The sequence below is a fragment of the Primulina huaijiensis genome, chromosome 5, assembly GCF_012295235.1.
Source record: "Primulina huaijiensis isolate GDHJ02 chromosome 5, ASM1229523v2, whole genome shotgun sequence".
Classification (NCBI taxonomy): Eukaryota; Viridiplantae; Streptophyta; class Magnoliopsida; order Lamiales; family Gesneriaceae; genus Primulina; species Primulina huaijiensis.
In genome coordinates, this window is record NC_133310.1 from 4,987,292 (window position 1) to 4,998,322 (window position 11,031).

Consider the following 11,031-nt stretch of genomic DNA (forward strand, 5'->3'; position numbering starts at 1 on the left):
GACTGCGGATTCTTTATTTGTTTGGATTTTCACTGTTTTTTTTACAGTGAATGTTGAGACACGTTCTTACCCTTTTGAAATGGAACTTTGATTTCTGTTGTTGTTACATTAAACCGCTGATTCTTTATTTGTTTGGATTTTCACTGTTTTTTTTCCCTAAAAAAGAGTTAAAATTCATTTTCAAAACAAAAAAAATTCGTTTCAGAAGGTAAATTAATGCACAATTTCTTCCAATTATAAAAGCCTACACCTGAACGGTGTTTCGGCTGGTATAGTCAAGATCTGAGAGTTACCTTTCGTGTTTGGGATAGTGCAAGGATGGCTTTGTGAACTCAACTATAATGACACTGCATTTCATTGCCAAATTGATGGTCTATCGAAAACGATTATTCAAATTTTGGAAGAGCTGTTGAGAAACTATGCCATGGATTTCCGTGATGGTTCGAATCAACACCCAAGTCTGGCAGTGTTGTTCATGTACATCAATTACCAATCAAACATTCGAACTACACGATACAGACCCTGATATGAAAGGAGGTATAGGATCTTCTTACCAATCCAACATTCCAACTACTCAACTTCGTCATGGTCTTCACCCCAGCGACGGCGATTTTCTTCCAAGTTTCTACCTACTCTATCCAAACCGAACACTTGTACAAACACATTGTTAGAGAAATATGAAAGTGATAACATGAAATTAAATCCAAGGTCATGTGTAAATGCATATGATGCGAGCAGGAGTAGGACAAGTATCAAAAGGTCATAATAGTTCCAGGTTAATCAAGTAATAGAATGGCCAAGTTACTGCTAAATCAGGCAAGTACACATCTATGCTTCGTTGGCCTACAGAATATTTGGGTGGCTGGCTCATCTCAGGACGCCATGCATAATTGGTGCATGCAACGAACAATGTAAACCAAAACAAATATTTCATAGCAAGATGATTAGCAACCATCATCTTAGAGGAGAGCCGAGTAAATTAACATGCAACTTTAACTGGGAAGCAGAAGAGAGGTTGTAGAAACAAGACAGGCCGGCAAGCCGGAACACTCGTATGTATAGTCGTTATAAGTCATGGAAAGGAGAAGATCAACAGTGGCAGCTAAGATTGTGGAAATTATTTAAGTTGAGCAAATTGAGTGGATTGGTGATGAAGGGGATCGGATAAAATTTTACAAGATTTAACTGGTACAAGTGCTCTTGAAAATAGTCATCACCTTTGATTTAAACTAGTTTTTTTCTGTGTATGTGTAAAATAGTTGACATTATCTAAATTTATTAAATTAATTTATATGTTTATATTTTACAGTGTAAACTAAAACAATTAAAAACATATATATTCGAAAGAAATACAATAAAATTATAAATGAATGATTATTTTAAATAATTTTAAAAAAAATTATCCCTTTTTACAACTTTTAAAATAGGAGACAGATTTTAAAAATAAGGAGAGTGATTTAATTTAATTAAAACAAAAAAGACTTCACCGTCCACACTAAAATCAAGAGTCTCCCGTCTCTCCCTAAATCAATAACAGATTTGTTGTTATTCCCAAAAATACCATACAATAGAAAGTTTAATATCTTTGCAGTACTCATTCTCGGAAAAATTTTATCTTTTAAAACAAAAATGATATTAATATCTCATTTTCGTTTTATTTCTAAAATCTTCACATCATCTCGTGTGCCAATATTTAAAAGTTATTAATTGTGAATCAATAGACATGAGAATATAAACCAAAGTATCTTGTGAGACGATTTTATGGATTTATATATAATTTATGAGATGAGTCAACGTGAACTATATATAAAGTGAAAAATAATATTTTAGACATAAAAAATAATATTTTAAATGATTTGGATTGGATATGAGACGATCATACAAGAGTTTTTGTGTATAGTAATCAACAAAGAAGTAGATATTTAATGAACTTGAATGATGATGAACACAGAAATTCAAGAAACTCTATCCAACATAAATCGAAAGAGAAAATTAGAGCATTATAGTAAATTCAATTGGTGAGATTCAAATGAGAAATAAAAATAATTTTAAAAAAAAAATTTGCATGAAATATATTAGGCAAAAACATGTATGAGACGGTCTCACGGGTCGTATTTTGTGAGACGGATATCTTATTCGAAGTATAATTTTTGTGCTAAGAGTATTACTTTTTATTGTGAATATCGGTAGGGTTGACCTATCTCACAGATAAAAATTCGTGAGATCGTCTCACAAGAAACCTACTCAATATATTATATATATTGATTGGTATTGGGACAATTATATTTTGTATCTAATATAGGAAATGAGAAAAAAAATAGTATATTTTAAATTAAAATTCTAAAATTAGTTGAATTGGATCTCTTCATAGTCTATCTATATTAAGCATGGTATATTAATATTGGTATGGATTTATTGTTAATTTTGATAATTATTATTTTACGTCTTCAACAATTTAATAATTACTATTGTGTTTTATGTGCTAATTTTTATGTAAAAAGTGATACTACTTGCTAAAATAACAAATATATAATTTATAATTCTCGTATATTTTGGTGTTTCTTGCACGTAGAAGAAATCTATGCGAAACTGCTGAAGGAACTGAATCCATAGGGCCACCCCTGAAATTCTTCATGCCTAGCCTTTAACAACTGTAACTCCAAGCGTCAAATTCTTGCAGAGATCTGTTCCACTTCCTGCGAGAAATCCACGGTCTGAATAAATAGTATTAGCTGTAGGAGTTTCTTGGTTCTTAAGCTTCGTTTTTTATTTTGGATTTTTTCAGTTAGCCGAAAAGTTTCTGAGTTGATGGGATTTGATCACTGACATCGAATTTTAGAGTTCATTGGTCTTTGTCATTTTTGCTCAAAGTGAATGAAAGGAAATATAATTTTTATATTAAATTTATTTTTTAAGATTAATTTTTTCTTGAATATTTAATAATGATTTTTTTTTTCTAGATAATATGATAATTATGCTAAAATTTTTGTGATATGGTAACTTTGTTTAAAAAGAGTGTTCTAATAAAACTCTTACTTTTCATATTGTGTAGGTTTCTTTGTTGATAAACTTTAGGTCTATAAATAAAGGGTAATTTACGCAGAAGCACATATATACTCTTGCACATTTGCACGCCTTCAACTTTAGAGAAAATAATCTACAAGGTTGTTGCTGAGCGAAAAAGTGCCGAACTCATGTGTTGCCGTGATTGTTGGAGATGTCACGCCCCAGGGACGGGGTTGGTCGACATCGGCGTTGCTCTCAAATTTACATTCGAAAACAACAAGCTTTTAGAAGTACAAAATTCAGAAATCAGTCTTTTTATTCATAATACTGAATATAACATTGTCTGATACAAACTTAAATATTAATGTTTTACAGCGGAAATGTAAAATCAAATACACAATGTCTTAACAGATACAGCGGAAATAAAACATAAATCAGAACTGATAAACAACGGTCTTCTTCACCAGCCCCAGAATTGAATTTGCTCTTCTTCTTCTAATTTTTCTTCCTCGTTCTTATTTGAGATGGGTTTTCGTGGGTGGATGATATGGTTGTCACTCAGTAAGTGGGGGTGGGAATAACTCCCAGTTTTCAAAACCGTTTTTAAACAGAAACAGTAATACGATAATATACAAAAACTTTTACTTTCAGAACAGTAATCGGTATTCAAGAATCAGTATTCAGGAATCAGTATTCAGAACAGAAATCAGAAATTTAACAAGTAAGCACTGAGCACGTTTGTGAATTTCATGGCTAAACTGATATCAGTCCCCTATATGTTCTCTCCTCTAAGGGGTGAGGCCAGTAATCAGTAGTCAGAATTCAGTAATGTTCAGAATATATATTTCTACTATTAGTTCACTAGGTTTCAGTGCTTCAAAAATCAGATATGTGAAATCAAGAATACTTATAATTTGCTTTAAAACAGAAATCATCAAACTGGTTTCAAGATATTTATACATAAGCCCACTTACAGTAATTTGCTAGAAAGTTTCGGTCGAAGTCTACTGGAATCTGGTTGCTCTCGCTACTGGATTTTATAGCTTGAATAAGACACTCTCTTAGCTCGAAAATTCAAGTGATAATTCAAGATTTGTGTAGCAACAATTTCAGAGATTGAGGGTGTTATTTATAGGCCAAATTCTAACTGTTGGACTCCCTATTAATGGCCATAATCTGTCATGATGTGCCATTAACAGTCTTTATTCTATGTTAAATGCTTCAGTTACAAATTCTAATCTGAATCATTAGCTATCTGCTGGAATCTCGCTACTGAACTTCTTCTGCTGCTGGATTCTATCTGCTGGAAAAAATACCAGCTTATGAAAATTAGTGGCTGCTGGATTTTAGCTTCTGCTGAAATGCTAACTACTGCTGGAATTTCAGGTTCTCACAGAAGACATCTGCAGATAAAAACTGTGAAGGAGTTGGCTGAAGATTTGTTTTTGTTGCTCCAGTTTTGTCATCGTGTTTTGCTTCCTTATATATTGTTTTAATGTTGTTTTTTATTTTAGGAAGCATTTGATTTTCTCAACTTGTTGAGAAAATTAGTTTTTGATTAAAATTACTAGTGTTAGTTTTTGTGTAAACCCATTGGTTTTCTAGTGATTATTTTTGCCCTGAGGCACTGCGCAAGTATTTATACGTGTGCAAAATTTATTCTGTTGCATCGTATTTACTCAAAATCAATTTGTGTTACAAACTTATATATTCCGCTGCATGTTGTCTGAAATGTTGTAACATTTCACTTAACACTTAATTCTGATAAACACAAATTTAAGGTCACATACGATCTTACTTGTTTTGTTGTTAAACAAAATATACCACATACCTTACAGTCAAATATACAGCGTCCGTTGGTATTCAAGTTCACGTGACATAAGTAGGAAAGGTTTGAGTTTTGATCTTATTTGCGATAAATCTATGTTGTGTCACGTACCATGTTGGTTGAACCGGTGGATCATGTAACTCGGAATTTTGATGGGAGATAATACATATGTAATTGCTGGATAATCTAGCGAGTGATGCTTTATCTTTATCATATGTAACATGGCCTTGCGTCTGATTTTGAGGGGATCTTTTCATTTTTGTGATTGATATGTTTTGTTCTTTGGGTTGGCTTCTGTTTAATATGGGCTTTGCCCGTCTCAATTTGCAATGTCTTGGAGTCAAAATTGTATGAAAGTCTGGCCACTCTGGTGAGACCTCGCTTTAAGTTTCTGGAATCATTGGTCCTTTACATTAGCTTTCGCTGAAGCATAAGCTCGAATTAATGGCTAGGGAAAATGATGGTTACTATGAAATTTTAAATATCTGTTCACTGGAAAATTGGAGGATTTTATTTCTATTTTATTAATGAACTTGGAAGAGAACATATATGTGTAATTAATACAACCTTGGTTTATGCTGTTGTTCCTGAAATTATCCTTTGTTTTATTTTCTGAAGTTTCTAGCTTTATCTTTATCTTTCTTTAATTTCAACATATTGTTCTTGATGCAGTCTGATCTTTATACTGGGTCTCCACTTTTCCTTGTTGCTGCAATCTGGTTTGTTGGATTCGGACTCTTCTTGTTGCTGGTTTCTATGTATGTTTGCTGCTATAGGAGACATCGATATGGCTGTTCTCGATTTGCCTCTTATTCTTTGTTAGGCAAGTGGAGGGGTCCGCACAAAATAAAATATTCAAAATATACCAATCCCACATCGGTTTTGTTGATAAAGTTGTTGGAGAGAATTAGTTATAAATAGAGCTCAATTCATTCAGTTATTGTATCCCAAAATAAAAAGCTTAATAGCTTTGATACAAAGAGAGTGCATAGAAAAAAAGAGTGTATTTTTTTCTTGAGTACGGGAATTCTCTTTGTGTGAGTTAGAGAAATTATTTTCTCGGTATACTCGGGTTGGGAGTGTGAGAAATATTGAGTGTATTAGTGTATACACTTGTTGTAATATTTTTTCCAGTTATAAAAGTTGCAGTGCTCCGTGGACGTAGCCTATATTGGATGAACCACGTAAATCTTTGTGTTCTTGTTGGTTATTTTATTCCGCAAGTTTTGGGTACTATATTATCATCGTGATCGGCATCGCTTCGGGGGTGTAATTCCCCAACAACAGGTATCAGAGCCTTGTTGTGAAAATTCTTAAGAATTCTGAGTATGCTCTGTGGTTGCAGCTTTGTCTGATCTTCCACATCAGAAACGATTTTTTAGATTTTTTGCTAAGGCTAGAGAAGTGATGGCCGGAGATGATGGATCGGGACCGGGAATCAACAAGTTCGACGGTACAGATTTTTCGTTCTGTCGGTTACAGATAAAAGATTATCTGTACAGTAAGAAGCTGCATCAACCTCTATCAGGAAAGAAACCGAAAAAGATGGAGGATGATGATTGGGAGCTCCTTGACCGACAGGTTTTAGGTGTCATACGATTGACCATAACAAAGAACGTGGCACATAACGTGGCGGAGGCCAAAACAACGGAGGAGATGATGACCATTCTATCAGACATGTACGAGAAGCCATCGACAAACAACAAAGTACATCTCATGAAGAAGTTATTCAACTTGAAGATGGGAGAAGGTGCTTCGGTGGCAAAACACATAAATGAATTCAACACGATTGTCTCCCAGCTGATATCGGTGGACATCAAATTTGATGATGAGATTCGTGCACTTATTCTTCTGGCGTCTTTACCAGAAACTTGGGAACCGATGCGGGCAGCGGTTAGCAACTCTGTTGGAAAAGGGAAACTACAACTCAATGATGTTAGAGATCAAATCCTTGCTGAAGAAGTTTGCAGGAAAGACTCGGGTGAAGCAACATCATCGAGATCTGCTCTAAATCTTGATAACAGAGGAAGAGGCAGGAGTGGTGAAAGGAGTTCCAACCGATGGCGCGGTAGATCCAAGTCAAGAAATGGAAAAGACAAAAACATCTTTGAAAAGAATATGAAGTGCTGGAGCTGTGGTGAGACTGGTCACCTGAAAAAGAACTGCAGATCAATGAAGAATAATGCCAATGCTGTCACTGATGAAGTACATGATGCTCTGCTATTATCCATGGAAAGCCCTGTTGATTCTTGGGTTATGGACTCGGGAGCTTCGTTTCATACCACTGGTGATCGCGATGTATTTGATAATTACATCGCTGGCGATTACGGAAAAGTTTTCCTGGCTGATGGAAAACCCTTGGAAATTGTTGGTATGGGTGATGTACGGATGAAGATGTCAAATGGATCTGTCTGGAAAATCAACAAAGTCAGACATGTACCAAAATTGACACGCAATCTGATCTCGGTGGGACAGCTCGATGATGAAGGCCACAATGTGACCTTCGGTGATGGTTCCTGGAAAGTGAACAAAGGAGCCATGATTGTTGCTCGAGGAAAGAAAACTGGAACACTGTATATGACTTCCAGTTGCAGAGACACATTAGCAGCTGTGGATGCTGGAGCCAATTCAAGTCTATGGCATTATAGACTTGGACACATGAGTCAGAAGGGAATGAAGATGTTGGTGTCAAAAGGAAAACTACCAGAATTAAAGAATGTTCAACACCAACTATGTGAAAGCTGTATCTTTGGAAAGCAGAAGAAGGTGAGTTTTTCAAAAGGCAGTAGAGAACCGAAAGCAGCAAAGTTGGAGCTGGTTCATACTGATGTATGGGGACCATCTCCTGTGACATCCCTTGGAGGCTCGAGATACTATGTCACATTCATTGACGATTCGAGTAGAAAAGTTTGGGTTTATTTTCTGAAAAATAAATCTGATGTTTACGAGACCTTTAAAAGGTGGAAAGCCATGGTGGAAAATGAGACCAACTTGAAGGTGAAGTGCTTACGGTCTGACAATGGTGGAGAATATGAAGATGATGAGTTCAAGAAATATTGTGCACAGAACGGGATCAAGATGGAGAAAACCATTCCTGGTACACCTCAACAGAATGGTGTAGCTGAAAGGATGAACAGGACCTTGAATGAACGCGCAAGGAGCATGAGATTGCATTCTGGATTGCCAAAATCATTCTGGGCTGATGCTGTTAACACTGCAGCATATCTGATCAACAGAGGACCTTCGGTACCACTGGACTACAAAATACCCGAAGAGGTTTGGAGCGGCAAAGAAGTAAACCTTTCTTTCTTGAAAGTGTTTGGATGTCTATCCTATGTTCATATTGATTCAGCAAGCAGAACAAAACTTGATCCGAAATCAAAGAAGTGCTTCTTTATTGGTTATGGAGATAATGAGTTTGGTTATCGTTTCTAGGATGACCAAAATCGGAAGATCATTCGGAGCAGAGATGTAATCTTTAATGAGAAACTTCTGTACAAGGACAAGTCAGACATTGGAGCTGGAGATGAATGTCCTGAAGTCGAGAAGACTGATGAAGTTCCATTGACAAACATTCCTGTGAATGAATCGAAAACCAGTAACCAGGAAGATGAAGAAGAAACTGCACAAGATGATGACCCACAAACTCCGGTGATTGAACTCAGGAGATCTTTGAGAACCATTAGACCACCTGATAGATACTCCCCTGTACTTCACTATATTTTGCTGACAGACAAAGGTGAACCGGAGACTTATGAAGAGGCAATGCAAAATGATGATTCAACCAACTGGGAGTTGGCCATGGAAGATGAGATGGATTCACTGTCATCCAATCAGACGTGGGAGTTGACAGAACTTCCGCAAGGCAAAAAGGCGTTACATAACAAGTGGGTGTACCGGTTAAAAGAAGAGCATGATGGTAGCAAGCGGTACAAAGCAAGACTTGTTGTAAAAGGCTTCCAACAACGGAAAGGAATTGATTACACTGAAATTTTCTCTCCGGTGGTTAAATTAACCACTATCAGGACTGTACTTAGACTAGTAGCGAAGGAAGACTTACATTTGGAGCAGTTGGATGTAAAGACTGCGTTTCTTCACGGTGACCTAGGTGAAGAAATTTATATGAAGCAGCCACAGGGCTTTGAAGTACGGGGAAAAGAGAGAATGGTGTGCAAACGTCAGAAGAGCTTGTACGGTCTCAAACAAGCTCCAAGACAGTGGTACAAGAAGTTTGATGGATTCATGAGTGAAAATGGATTCCTAAGGTGTCAAGCTGATCACTGCTGTTATGTGAAAAAGTTTGACGGTTCTTATATTATACTACTGCTATATGTGGATGATATGCTGATAGCTGGAGCTTGTCTGGAAGAAATTGATAAACTCAAGAAAGATTTATCAAAGGAATTTGCCATGAAGGATTTGGGTGCTGCAAAGCAAATCCTTGGAATGAGGATCTTCAGAGACCGGGTGAAAGATTCTTGAAGTTATCTCAAGAAGAGTACGTGAAAAAGGTGGTCAGCAGATTTAATATGGATGAAGCTAAATCTGTGAGTACTCCTTTGGCTAGTCATTTCAAACTAACCAAAGCACAATCACCATCGACGGAGCAGGAGCAGACTTATATGAATAAAGTTCCTTATGCTTCTGCTGTCGGAAGCCTCATGTATGCAATGGTGTGCACAAGACCAGACATAGCACATGCAGTGGGAGTTGTGAGCAGGTTTATGAGTAATCCAGGAAAGCAACACTGGGAAGCAGTTAAGTGGATTCTCAGGTATTTGAAAGGTACTGCTAGTTGTTCTTTATGCTTCAGAAGATCAAAATTTGGCTTACAGGGTTTTGTCGATGCCGATATGGGTGGTGACCTGGATGGCAGGAAAAGTACTACTGGATATGTGTTCACATTAGGTGGTACAGTTGTAAGCTGGGTGTCTAAGCTGCAAAAGATTGTTGCGCTTTCGACTACTGAGGCTGAGTATGTTGCAATTACAGAAACTAGCAAGGAGATGATATGGTTGAAATCCTTTCTGGAGGAATTGGGTCAGAAGCTTGAAGATAGCACATTATACTGTGACAGTCAGAGTGCTATTTATTTAGCAAAAAATCCTGTTTATCATGCTAGGACAAAGCATATACAGGTTAGGTACCATTTCATCAGATCAGTGCTGGAAGATGGAGTCTTGATGCTGGAGAAGATTCCTGGATGTAAAAATCCAGCCGATATGCTCACGAAGACGGTAACCATTGACAAATTGAAGTTGTGTTCAACTTCAGTTGGACTGCAAGAATAAATGAGGAGATGTGAGCTGCTGCAATGATGATGTAAAGACGTGATTGAAATCAAGTCTTCAAGTGGGAGAATTGTTAGGCAAGTGGAGGGGCCCGCACAAAATAAAATATTCAAAATATCCCAATCCCACATCGGTTTTGTTGATAAAGTTGCTGGAGAGAATTAGTTATAAATATAGCTCAATTCATTCAGTTATTGTATCCCAAAATCAAAAGCTTTTTAGCTTTGATAAAAAGAGAGTGCATAGAAAAAAAGAGTGTATTTTTTTTTGAGTGCGGGAATTCTCTTTGTGTGAGTTAGAGAAATTATTTTCTCGGTATACTCGGGTTGAGAGTGTGAGAAATATTGAGTGTATTGGTGTATACACTTGTTGTAATATTTTTTCCAGTTATAAAAGTTGCAGTGCTCCGTGGACGTAGCCTATATTGGGTGAATCACGTAAATAGTTGTGTTCTTGTTGGTTATTTTATTCCGCAAGTTTTGGGTACTATATTATCATCGTGATCGGCATCGCTTCGGGGGTGTAATTCCCCAACATTCTTCTCTCGTCGTTCACAACCTCCAATATCATGTAAGCCTCTTCTCAATATTTGGTACATTTGCACTTTTCTTTTTATTCAAGATTGGGTTCTCATGTCTGTTACTTGTTATACATCAGTGTTGGCTCCGTTGTTGTCTATACCGGGCAACTTGGAACCACTAGCGAAGCTGGGCTTTTTGCAGCTAATTTATCCGAGAAATACCACGACACAGAGTGCCAATCATGCAACAACGAAAGTTTGGCAAAGATCAAATTCCTCAACCACAATTGAATTGGAGGAGGATTCATCTGAATCTGCATTGCAGTTGCTTTTGGCCAATTAATGTAAGAAAAACGTGACACATATTAAAAGAAGTAGCGTGTACA